The 14,143-nt window shown below is 30.7% G+C and overlaps 1 long non-coding RNA gene across 1 annotated transcript; it reads right to left on the reverse strand.

Annotated features, from left to right (window-relative positions):
- Positions 1-407: 407 nt before the first annotated feature.
- LOC145090445 (uncharacterized) lies at positions 408-2,329 on the reverse strand. Its single transcript, XR_013701580.1, has 3 exons — positions 1,977-2,329; positions 1,600-1,680; positions 408-647 (listed from the first exon to the last, which is right to left on the reverse strand). It is a non-coding gene; the product is annotated as an uncharacterized LOC145090445 (long non-coding RNA).
- Positions 2,330-14,143: the final 11,814 nt, after the last annotated feature.

Here is a 14,143-nt window from a genome sequence, read left to right on the forward strand (position 1 = left end):
AAATCCCAGAGAATCTCGTAAATACGGAAACCAGAGAGTGTGTGTGTGTGACATGCTGCTACCGCACCGGCTCCTTTCCCCTAGCTGAGGAAGTACCTGAAACCAAAACTGAAAACTGTAAGCACAAAGCTTAGTGAGTTCCCCCACCGTACCACATACTAAATAATCTCATAACATACATATATCGTCAGGCATATCTGGGTGCCCGACCTACCCCTTCAGCCCTCTCGACCGGACATTGCCTAGCATATCTGGGTGCTGGCCTCCCCTTCGGTCCTTTCGACCGGATACCGCCTAGCATATCTGGGTGCTGGCCTCCCCTTCGGTCCTACCGACCGGATACTGCCTAGCATATCTGGGTGCTGGCCTCCCCTTCGGTCCTACCGACCGGATACTTCGGGGGCTATCTCCCCCTACTGTCACTAGCACATAGCATCATATCATACTAGCACATAACATAACACAGGTAGTGGTAATACCTAGATGAATATCACAGAGACAAACATCTACAAATAACTCCTACTGGTGGGCCGGCATTGTGGCCGTAGACCCACCGCTACTGGAAGGTAACTCACCTCGAAGCAGCTGCTGATCTGATTGGGAACTGACTGCCTACTGCTGCTGCTGCTGCTCCGGAAATCCTCCGGCTGCAATTCCCACAACATACTCAATCAAACACTGCTCACTGACCTTTGGGTAAAATGACCATTTTACCCCTGACCATGCCCTAAGTCAAAGTCAGAGTCAACTTTCAGTTGACCCGACTCGCCGAGTTGGCTTTCTAACTCGCCGAGTCACCACCCAAACGATTGTCCTGGATCCCGTTCCTACTCGTCGAGTTAGGCGACGACTCGACGAGTTCTCTTTCTAAACTGGTATTCAAGTCCTTCATCCTACTCGCCGAGTTGTATGAACAACTCGTCGAGTTCATCTTCATCCGATGAACACTTATGCTGCGACTCGCCGAGTTGTATGAACAACTCGTCGAGTCCATCTTCATCCGAAGAACACTTATGCTGCGACTCGCCGAGTTGTATGAACAACTCGCCGGGTCTGTTCTTGATCTAAGGAGATTGCCTTGAACTCGTCGAGTCAGGGCATTGACTCGCCGAGTACCTCCATAGATGAGTTCAGCTTCCGACTCACTGAGTCACACCCCGTGACTCACTGCTCACTCGACACTACGAAAAGGGGACAAACTCGGAGACTCGCGAACAGACTCGCCGAGTCGCATGAACGACTCGCCGAGTCGTTGCCATGCACCCACTAAATACACAGATTTGCTCGATTCCAGTCCATGCCATTCACAGATCTGGACTTCTAGGACACGAATCACACGTAAAGTTTCCAACTTTACGTGTGGATATTCACCAATATGGATTTTAGGGCTCAAAATGCCTCAAAAGGGTAGATATAGGGTGAACAAGCAACATGGGGCCATAAAGCTAACAGATCTGAGCTCCTGGAGCTCAATCTTGCCTAGATCCAGAGACCAAACATCTTATTACGACATATAATGCACATACAAGCTTGGGGATTTGTCCAAGAATGACCTAAATGAAGTACTAAGCATAGAATCATGGGGAAAACGGGTTATACCTCAAAGGAACTGCTGGAAGAACACAATAATGCCTGGATGGCTTCCCTTCTTCTGGATCTACTTCCTTTCTTCTTCAAAACCTTCAAAAGCACACAACAAAGCTTCAACTCTTCAAAGAACAAGCATAAACGAGGGTTGGGAGCTCTGGGGAGAGAATGGGGGCTGGCCTGGGGCGAAGGTGTTGCTTAAATAGGGTGCAAACCCCTGAAACTTAGGGTTTCATCCAACAGCTGTGACTCGCCGAGTCCAGGATATGGACTCGCCGAGTCGACAACTTAAACGTGTCCCGGGTCCCGCATCTACTCGGCAAGTCGGACCTGTGACTCGCCGAGTCTAAGGCTAAAAGAAGAGAAATACTCAAATAAGATTTACGTACCAGGAATCAGGTGCTACAAGGTGGGCTCTGGATCCCTTTCCTTCCGATGGCGGTGGAAGAGAGAAGACAAAATAAATGATGGATGAGGGGTATTTCCAAAGCGGTATAACGCAACGAGAAGGAGAGAGAGGTGATGAAGGTATAGATGGCGGTGGAAGAGAGAAGCAGGCTTTATTAAGAAGAGAGTGTGAGTGGAGGAGTCGGTAGAAACATTTGAAAGCAGTAGTAGATGAGACGGTGGAGAGGACACTAATCCCATTTTTATTGGTTACACAGGGAAGGCGGTGGAATAAGACATATTAAAAAAGAAAAAAAAAATCCCCATCAATAGGAGGAAACTGCTATTCCTAAGGGGGCTTCTTATTTAATATATTATATAATTACAACAATTCAATAAACAAGAATATCATCCTATATTATATACACATAATAGGTTTCGTAAATTATCCCAGGTTCTACTATTACCATAAAAAACCAGATACAAATTACCATTCAGATAACAAATTTAAAGCATGAGTGAAAAAAAGACAAAAATCATATGCAAATATTTATATACTGCTAAATAATTATCCAACAAATACTTTTTGACCAATCAAAAACTCACAAACCCATCTATAGAAATCTCTCTAATAAAAAGTCCATCTTATGCCACATGGCATCTTCTCGGTCACCCCAACAATTTTCCTGCCCATTTCATACGAAAGTCAAATTACTATTGTACCCATGATCCTTAAACCTTTGATTTCTGGAACATATCATTTCCGAAAATACCTTTCTATGCTTTAAATCGGGAACCTTATTATCTGCAATATATAAATGATTTAATTCAAATCCATTTAAAAAGGAATATAATTCAGTTATTTTTAGGCAATTATTTAAAATTAATATAAAGTAATTAGACTGATATTATCCCATAAACCCATGGATTTAATTCAAATTTGTCTTATTTTTTTATTAACTCCTACCCATAAATTAGCACATTTAAAAATGGAATTGAAAGTAAAAAAAGAATTACTATATAACGGTTTATTATGGGATAATATCCCTAATATCATGCATCCAAATAATTTGCAAATTTATTCCTTAATAGTTTACCTTTTATTCGAGATAATCTCTTATAATTTTTTCTCCAAAATACGTTTCTTCCCTGCATCTTCTACAACAGACCATTAGGTTAGTTTTCTTTGTGTTATGATTAATCATTCCTTGCTTTTTCTTACGCAATCTATTCATCTTCTCTTCTGTTTCTCAATACAATACAAACTTACACTCAATGTATGTTAGTGTTTGTGTGTGTTGTGTGTATATGCTTCTATAGTGTTGTGTTTCTATGTTCTAAAATCGACATATACAAAATTTTCAAAACAAAATCCTGCAATTGTGCATTAGTTCCATCTGTTTTGTGACGATGACGATTTTAATATTATCAACTTTATTGTATATTTTCAATGCAAGAGGGCATGTTAAAAGTAGCACCTGCCATGTTTTTATGTGTAAAACATAAGTGTACTTTTATTTTCATAAACTTCCTGCATTTTATGGGCCAATTTATAGAAACATCTTATGCAATGTTCTTTGAAAGTTTTACCATTAACACAGCTGTTGAAACAAATAATAGTATTCACAGCTTACAATGGAAAATATTGTAACAAAATGAAAGTATGAAACACACATTTTACTATTCACAAAAGTATACTAGCACACATTTTATTATTTATAAAAGGGAACACAAATCTTCTTAAGCACATAAACACTACATAGCTAATGTGGACTAGTCCACATCGTAGAGATTTTGCTTATTAGACTGGAGTTGTTAGGTTCTAATCTGGACATTGGCAAAGTTTACTAACTTGGTGATACTAAACACTAACCAGCTCTTAAAAAACACCTAAACACCGCATAATTTTCCTAAAAGTATTAATAAATTTTAATTAGCATATTATCACATAATGTTGAAAAGAATATTTAAGCAACATTTCCTAATGTTTAGCTTATATTTTGGTCATTATCAAATAACAATCCATTTAAACAAAAAATGTTAACCATTACAAACGTTAACCAAGGAAGTATTAATTTATTGATAGTTAAGGAGATGTACATAAAAAGAAACTACAACCACGTTTATAAGTCTAAATACCTAAACTAAAATTCTAAAAATTAAAATTCAAGATAATATACGACAGTAACTGTCACAACTCCATTAGAATTTTTAATATCTAAATTAAATATAGTATATTAGTATGTACGATAGCCTGAGAGTTGAGATATGTAAGTTCTTTTAGTGTGTACATTATAGATTTATAGTGCATTAGGATGGACGGAGCAATGACATTTTGAGGCTATGGGGCTGGCAGTACCCGTGGTACCGTCGGGGGTCACTTCGGTGCAAAAGCTTGTACCGTTGAAGGTGTTGAAAAATATTAAACAACTAAGTATTTTATCCATTAATAATTAGGTGTAAGACCTGTGTATTATATATGTAGATTAAAACAAAAGTTAAATATGCAGTTGTAAATATTAGAAAAAAAATTTAGAAATAAATACAAACGAAATGATGAATAAATAAATAATTCAATGTATAATAATAATAAAAAGTAAATTTGTACTTTAAATAAATTGGCTAAATCATAAATTTTCGAAAAGACTACTTTAAATACAACATTAGATGTCCTATTTGCAAGTTTATCGTGTACTATATGGTTAACAAATATAGAAAATATGTTTATTTATTTTTCAATACATAAATAAAAGTTTTCAGAAAGTAGAAGACTATACGAGGAAATGTGTTTTACTCCCTCCGTCTCAATATTATTGTCCACAGACAAAAAACACACAGATTAAGAAAAGCATTGATTACAACTAACTTTATTTAATAAAATGACAGTTTTGTCCTTATTTTGCATTTAATGTTCAATTAAATGCTTAGTTGGTTAAGTAATAATAAGTGGGTATTTTGGTAAAAATGTTATTAATTTTTAGAAATGGACTATTATTTTGGGACAAACCAAAAAGGAAAGATGGACTATAATTTTGGGATGGAGGGAGTATTTATTTTCGACTCCATGTTGGAAATCAAAGAAAAAGACCATTTTAATTAGAATGTAGAAAGCTATTAATGACAGCTGTAAGAAAGTAGACTGCTATAACAGTAATGTTTTTATTTTATTTTCCGCTTCATGTTCGAAATCTTCAAAAAGATTCCATTTTACAAAGTAGGATGCAATATATGATAGTTTCCAGAAAGTAGAATGCTATAAAAGAAAATGTTTTCTCTTTAATTAACAAATATTCAAGAAAGCGTTATAACCTATATGTTCAAAATGCCAAGTTAAAACTTAATTTTTTTCAGTATAATTGAAACATATTATAATTATTGTATTCATATAATAAAACTGGACATTACAAATCTTAGCATGAAAATACTGAAAATCTCATTTTCAGTTGGTTTTTCATAAAAAAAAACATCATTTAAATAATAAATAATAATAATTATGTATTAGTAAAATGTTTTTAGTTATTCAAATCAATAATTACATACCAATAAAGATACCAGTTTTAGTACTTTAATAATTTGTATACAAATTTATAATATACAAAAAAAGTGTAATGCAGTTATCATGTTGTTGATGTTTTAGCAAGGAAAGTTGTTATATATGTCACAAACATATGTAAATATTGAAAATCCGAATAAAAAATTAATTAAAATAAAAATAAATAAATTATCACCAAAATTATCCTAATAACTCCATGTAGGTAGTTCAAGCCCAAAAACATAATATCACATTGTTAAAACCCACAAACCAAACCAAAAGATGAAATAGTCATAAACTGAAAATGCACTTAAAATACAAACGATAATTAGTTTTAAATTCTTAAACATTTATTTATTTCTCTACTCTGTCTTGCATCGTCTTGAATAGCCATCCTCCATGATAGTTGAATGTGCTTTTGTCGATGATATTGATGTTGGCGCATCAACATTAATCACTTAAGAAAGCTTGCATTGTAACTCAAAATGATGACATAAAACTTTAGAAAGAGTGTGTTTGGCTAACGGACTTGTTGCTGCGTTTTTCTTAACATAGTACAGGGAGTGTTATAATCTCCCATGAATGATATTGAGTAATTAATTTAAAAATATGGAAAATATGTAGTCAAAAGGTTCGGTATTAATGCTAATGAGGTTAAATTTAAAGCTAATGTAAAATACATAAAACCTTCAGATTAGATGTTTCTTGAGATGTGATTTCAAAGGTTATGGTGTTGAATGAGTAAGATTCAACAACCTATCATTAAGGACATGACAAAAATCTGTTATACGGTACACACACACACATATATATATATATATATATATATATATATATATATACTGTAATAAATAAGGATGATTTTGCCACATGTCATCTGCTAATGCATTATGTCACATATCATTTTGTGGATTAAATAATATCCACATGTCATTTTGTGGTTTTTTCATTTTATAAAATTCCATATAATATTTAAATGTAATAAATGTATAATAAATGCATATCCAATTCATTAATGCAACTTTCCTTATAATTTCTATACTTCTAAATTGAATCCAATTATTTTAATTATTTATTTATTTAAATTATTTTTATAAATTTAAATGATAAATAAATACTTCATTTTTAATAATTAAATAATTTTTTTTTATAATTTCTATACTTCTAAATTGAATCCAATTATTTTAATTAATTATTTATTTATTTAAGTTATATATATATATATATATATATATATATATATATATATATATATATATATATATATAGCGATTAAAGAATTTGTGCTAAACTATAACCTAACTTGCATATTGAATATCCTTGAACTTTATTTCTCAATATATAATCAGAAATATCTATCATTAACGTAAATTTCATCTCAAGCAGATCATTGATTTCACCAGTATCATTATTACCAGAGAAAATAAAAGCAACAAATAATGTATAAGGTAACAAATCTACAATGTAAAACATAAGAACATTTAAGTTTAAATTCAAAAAAATAACAAAACAACCTTACTAAAATTTTGTAGTAAATTGAATGCATTTTTTCTCAAAAGCCTTTTAGAATCATCATCAAATAGAGTTGATGAAACTACTCATTTTTTATCTTGGACTCTTATAGGAATTTTGAACCTAAACATATAAAAAAACATTAACTAATTATTAAATTAATTAGTAAAACATAAAATAAAAACAAAGATAAACCTTAAAGATTTTTTTTAAATACCTTGGAAGAACGGATATGACTTTACCTTTGTAAATTGGGGACGAACATACAATCATTTTTCGTTGCTTGTTCCAACATTTTGCTCAAAATTCGTATGTATTTCTTTACCATTCTTCTTATTAAATGATTTACACCCCAAATAATACCATGATAAATCGATACATATACTATTAATTGTACCAAGCATAATTACTCGTCTTACCTTTAAAAGGTTTAAGCTGTTTTACTATACAGTCAAGTGTTATTATGTAAAACTCAAAAAAGACATTTAAATATACCTTTGTGATTTCTTGGATTTCGATTATAGTTTTGAAGTCATTTTTTAATAGAAAGTCATCACTCTTAGAATACAACATGTATGTTGAACCAATACTAAGATTACCAGACAGATTTTCAAATGCATTTTTGGAAACCAAATTGTTCATAAAATATATAATTTTTGTTATGTAAAAATGAATAAAATGAAAAAAAATATTAAAAAAAAAGATTGAAACCTCCTAACGTGTTCTTGAATGTAAAAATTTCCTCTATGTTATCATTGATGAAAAACTTGCTAACAGAGTACCAAATTGAAACTGACGACGTGTGTGTATTTATGTAAAATAAGAGTTTCTCCCTCTAAATCTTGGATTTGCAAATTTTGTCTGCGTGTTTCCTTGACATGCTTTGACATAAAAGTGTCTATCGTAAAATATAAAACCACGTAACCAATAACATCTACAAAAAGTTATTAGTATAACATGGTTTGGATGAATGGTAATATAACAAAGAATAATATAATCGTTTAAATCATTAAATTCAAATTAATCACTAACCAACCAGTGTTCTATCTGAAATCTTGTTTTCAATGAATTTTAGGTATAGTCCTCAAAAGAAAAACCTTACAGACTACCGATAAAATCATTGGATTTGGTAACCATTGTGGTTGGACAATAATGTAATTTGTTTGAATTAATCACAAATTTGTTATCTGATGTGTTTTCACCAACTTAAGGATTCTCATGTTAATAGGTTTCATTTTCAACAAACATTTTTTCAAATCTGAAAACTTACCTATTCCGAACTAGAGCTTTGATTTTAGTACCCTAAATGCAAAAGAAATGATTTATAATAGTAATATAAATACAAAGTTTGTTATATTTTGTAACATATATTGTAACATAAATAACGAAAATAATAAAACTGATAAATATAAAATATATACAGAACTACTATGTTGTATTAATACCTCTTCATTAATATCATATCAATACGAAAGGTATTCTTTTTGTCATAAGTGAGTGGTCTTGACAAACAGATTATTCGAACTTTCAAGGTGAACTTATCTTGCAATAAATCAAGTTTGCTAAGTAGCAAGACGTTTTTTGGAGCCATAAATCTCTAACACGCACAACCAAAAAATTTATATTGTAAAAAATTATCACAAAGTTTAATATCATTCATGCAGGTCAACCGAAGTTGGGGTTAAATATCAATGTTTTAAAAAGTTCGTCATGGTTCCAAGGCTTACTTGCCGCCAAACATTAACAAAATGTAGCCTTAAATTATATATATATATATATATATATATATATATATATATATACACACACACACACACAAAATTTATATCTTAAGTCATGCCTTTCAAACGACGTGGCTTGCTACAGCTCAAAAAAAAAAAACTTGAGGTTTGATATTGCTACCAAGTCACACCCAATAGTATTTAGAACGTTAGTAAATACCCTTGAAATACTCAAACTTTAGATGACAATTCTCAAAGAATTAAGCATTTTCAGTTGTGTAAATTCCTTTAACTTTGGTTGACCTGTATAAATGAAATTAAATTTTATAAGAATTGTCTGCAATATAGTTTTTTTTGGTTGTGTGTGCCACAAATTTATGGCTCCAAAAACATCATGCTACTTAATGAACTTGATTTGTCTCAAGATAAGTTCACCTTGAAACTTCAAGTAATCTGTGTGTCTAAAGACTCACTTATGACAAAAAGAAGACATTTCTTATTGATATGATATTACTAGATGAAGAGGTATTAGTGCAATTTATTATTTTTGTATATATTAATATTATTAGTTGTGAAACCTGTATATTATACGGGTTAATTAAAACATAATGTTAAACAAGAGTGATTAAATGAAGAGTTTATTTGAATTTGAAATATGAAATAAGTGAAAAAAAAAACATGCAAAAAATAAATTAATTAAAATTATGTGTTTAATTGTTAGACCCGTGTACTAAATGATTTATTATAATATATGTTAAATACATTTGTTTAAAATGTAAATTTATTTGAAATTGAAATTGAAATTTGAAATTTGAAATTTGAAATTAATAGTTATTATAGTAGGTTTAATTTATGGAAACTAAATTAATGATAAAATGAAAATGAATAATGAAGTAATTGACAAGTGGAAAATAAATATATTTCAAAATTATGACAAAATGACATGTGGCCAAATAAATGAGAGAATGACAAGTGGCAATAACATTTTCATTTATTAGGTAGATTTATCAATTTTTTTATTTTATTTGTTTATATTACAACATTTGTTACATAATATAATCAACTTTGTAATTCTATTACTATTTTAAATTATTTCTTTTGCATTTAGGGACTAAAATCGAAGCTCAAGTTTCGAATAAGTAGGTTTTCAGATTTAAAAAAATGTTTACTTAAAATGAAACTTGTTACCTTGATAATTCTCAAGTTGATGAAAACACACCGGATAACAAATTTGTGATTAATTAAAACAAACTACATTTTGTCCAATCACAATGAATACAAAATCCAATGATTTTATTGGCAGTATATATGGTTTTTCTTTTTTGAGGACTATGTAACAATCGTTGAAAACAAGATTCCAGAAAGAACACCAGTTGGTTGGTGTCTAATATGAATTTATTTATATAAATTATTATACTATTCTTTGTTATACTACCACTCATACAAAACGTGTTGTATAAACAATTTTTATAGATGTTATTGGTCACGTGGTATTATATTTTATGATGGACACTTTTATGTCCAAGCATGGAGAGGAAACACATAGACATAATTTGCAAATCCAAAACTTTTTCAGAGGCAAAACAGTGAGTTTTACTTTATGGGTAGAGTATAGTAACGGTTATCAGATTATGTGTCACATAATCCGGACGAAAGGGTTGTTATAATAATTATCCAATTTGGACTCTAAAATGTTAGATTATCAAGGTATGTTTTTAATTTAACATTTTTCTTTGTTTGGTTACCATTGTCATTTTTTTCCTTCAATAGATGTTACTTTTATGACATACGACTTTGTTAATGTGCGCCGACCAGTTCACACATGTGCTAATATGCAAGTATATATATATATATATATATATATATATATATATATATATATATATATATATATATATATATATATATATATATATATATATATTACCAAGCTTTTCATCATTGTTAACCTAGAGGAAATCCTTACATTCAAGAACACATTAGATAGTTTCAATCTTTTTTTCTTAATAATTTATTCCTTGTATGCATTTTTACATAACAAAAATTACACATTCTTTAGGAACAGTTTGGTTTCTAAAAAAAACGTTTGAAAATCCGTCTGGTTAATCGTAGCATAGGTTCATTTGCATGTTGTATTCAGAGAGGTGATTTTTTGTGGAAATATGACTTCAAAACTATTGACAAAATCACAGAAAACACAAAGGTATATATAAATGTCTTTTTTTTTCTTTTTACATAATCACCCTTGACTATATAGTAAACAACTTAAACTTTTTACAATTATGGTGAGTAATTGTGCATGTACAGTTAAGTGTCTATACACCAATTTGTCATGGTATTATTTGGGATATACCATTTGGGATGTAAATCGTGTCATAAGAAGATTGATAAAGAAATCCTTATGAATTTGAGCAAAATGTTGGCACAAACAACGAAGAAATGATTGTATGTCCATCCCCAATTTGCAAAGATAATTTCATATATGTTCTTTAAAGTTATTTAAAAAATAATTTAAGATTTATCTTTGTTTTTATTATACTTTTTACTAATTAATTTAATATTTGATTAATTTTTTATAAGTTTAGGTTCAAAATTCCTATCAAAGTCCAAGATCATACATAAGTAGTTTCATCGCCTATATTTGATGGTGATACTAAGGCTTTTAAGAAAAAATACACTCGATTTATTGGAAAATTTTAATAATGTTGGTTTTTATTAATTGAAACTTAACGGTTCCGCTTATGTTTTACATTTTATATTTGTTACCTTATACATTATTTAGTTGCTTTTATATTTTGCAGGATGGTAATACTTATATTTTTCCTGCTAAAATCAATGATCTATTTTAGATGAAATTTGTGTTTATGATAGATATTTCTGACTATAATTTGAGAAATAAAGTTCAAGGATATCCGATACTCAAGTTAACTAATAACTGTAAAATACTTTTTGAACTTAAAAAGAAGTTTAAGATTGACCAAGTAACAATTTAACACAATTTCTTTAATTGTTATAATTAGTTTTACCGTATAACATATTCTTGCTATGTCCTTAAGCATATGCAAATGAATCTGACTCATTCAACATAACAACCTTTAAAATCACATCTCAAGAAACATCTAATTTGAAGGTGTCACACCCCCAAACTAGAACGGCGGAAACATCTGAAGGTATGTCTTACAAAATTGTATTAACTAGTTTACGTCTAGTGTAATGAAAGCCTTTTCTTGTAAATGAAAGTATTACCCTTCCATAGTGGTTACATAGTGTAAAATTAACTATACCTTCAAAGAATTATATGTTTCGTCCGAAATGATAAAGCAGTATTTGTGACTCCCAAACTATATCAATTATAGTTTATTATGATTGTTTTGTTAAGTCTCTTTATATAATCATTTATATAAATACGTAATAGTTATCTTGTCTAGATGTTTTTATAAGATTATATCATATAAACTTACATCTAAAAGAAGTATGAGAAATTGGTATGAAAATGTCCATTTCTAGCTTTTGCTCTTTTTTAACGATATTTACCGGTGACAAAAACAAATATAACGTGGTAAAACGTACTTTTACCCTTCTTGGGGTTTTTACTCAAGTTAACTTTATGTGTTTTTAAAACCATACATTTCTAGTTAAACCCACAAAGATGACGTCATAAACTTGTTATAACCACTTTTGTTTAAAAATTCATTTTTACATGAAATACTAGATTTTTGAGTTTTCTTTTTGTGTAGCTAACACTTTGGTATTTTTGTCTAGTTTCAAAATGTATGGTCAAAACAACATATTTTAGGTTATATCCCACTAAAAATGGTGAAATAACTAGAATCTAACCATTTTTGCTAGAAAAACCATATCTTAATCATAAAAGTCTTAAAATCATTGTAGCTTTGTGGTTTTAACCCTTTTCTAAAGAACATATAACATAGTTTATGTTTGTTTTTCTTGGTTTTTTTTTATCATTAACCAACATGACACAAATAAATGTTCTACAAACAAATAATAACCACATTTGATGAAGAAAAATGTTTTAAAAAAACATAGATTTGAAGCATGCAAACATTTGTGTTATAAATCAAACTTTTCTTGTATCCCCCCCCCCCCCCCCCCCCCCCCAAACATGAAAAACTCAAAAAATATGGGGGTATGAAATCACCTTTAGTGTGTTTATGGTTGATAAAGAAGTGATGGTGAAGATCTTAAAGCTTAGAACACTTGAAGGTGGTTGAAGAACTCTTCGAAGTTGGTATTATCCTATGGGTTTTAACACATGATAATGCATGTAAATGAGATGAACTAGCATGAAAGTGTGTAGAAACACTAGATTGACAAGGAATACTTACCAAAAATCCTAAGAACCAACTTGAAGAATTAATCATTGGAAGGTTTGAAATTGTTTCTTGAGAGAAAAGTGGAGAAGTTTGAAGATGGTGGGGGTGGGAGGACCCCTCGGCCACAACTAAGAAGAGTGGGGGGAGGGTGGGGTGGGGTGAGGCGAGGTGATGTGTGCATTGTTGTTTGTTGGATAATAACATTGATACATGTTGGTTAATGTTTTGTGTTGGGAAAGGATGCAACACTCATGTCACTAAGTCAACTTTTATTTTTCTCAACCGAAAAGATCATTAGGCCCACCGAAATCACATGGTGATTTCGGTCCAAGTACCATCGAGATCATAGTGTTTTCGGTCCTACACCGAGAACTCTAAAAGCGAGATCATAGTGTTTTTGGTCCTAAACTGAAAACTCTAAAAGCAAAGTATAAACCACAAATTTATGTCATAATCAATTGACTTTCGTTGGCTTGTTTGACTTTTGCTGACTTGTTGACTTTGATTGACCCAAAACTGCTAATTGTCACAGAAGGTGTTATTTATTTTACCTTAACTATAAATTTTACTTCTTTAGCATTAATACTCAACCTTTTGACTTACATGTTTTCTATAATTTTAAATTAAGGATACAATATCATTTACGGGAGATAATACAACCCCATATCCAATGTTGAGAAAAGCACAACGACAAGTCATCACAAAAGCACTCAACTTTCTGTAGTGTATCCCTTATTCTAAGTTAAAACACAATCTTTCTGTAGTGTATGATGTTGATGAGCCAACGTTAATGTCGTCACAAAAACACTTTCAACTATCATGGAAGATGGTTATTTGAGACAAGGCAACACGAAGCTTCTCATTCCAAAAGTAGAGAAATAAATACATGTTTAAGCAATTAAAACTAATTATCATATGTATTTTAAGTGCATATTCAGTTTAAGACTATTTCATCATTGGTTTCGGTTTGTGGGTTTGAACAATGTGTCATTATGTTTTTGGGTTTGAACTACCCACATGGAGTTAGGATATTTTTGGTGATAAGTGCATTTCATTTTTATTTTCATTAA

Source organism: Lactuca serriola, chromosome 2 (assembly GCF_051521515.1).
Source record: "Lactuca serriola cultivar US96UC23 chromosome 2, Lser_US96UC23_V15, whole genome shotgun sequence".
Lineage (NCBI taxonomy): Eukaryota > Viridiplantae > Streptophyta > Magnoliopsida > Asterales > Asteraceae > Lactuca > Lactuca serriola.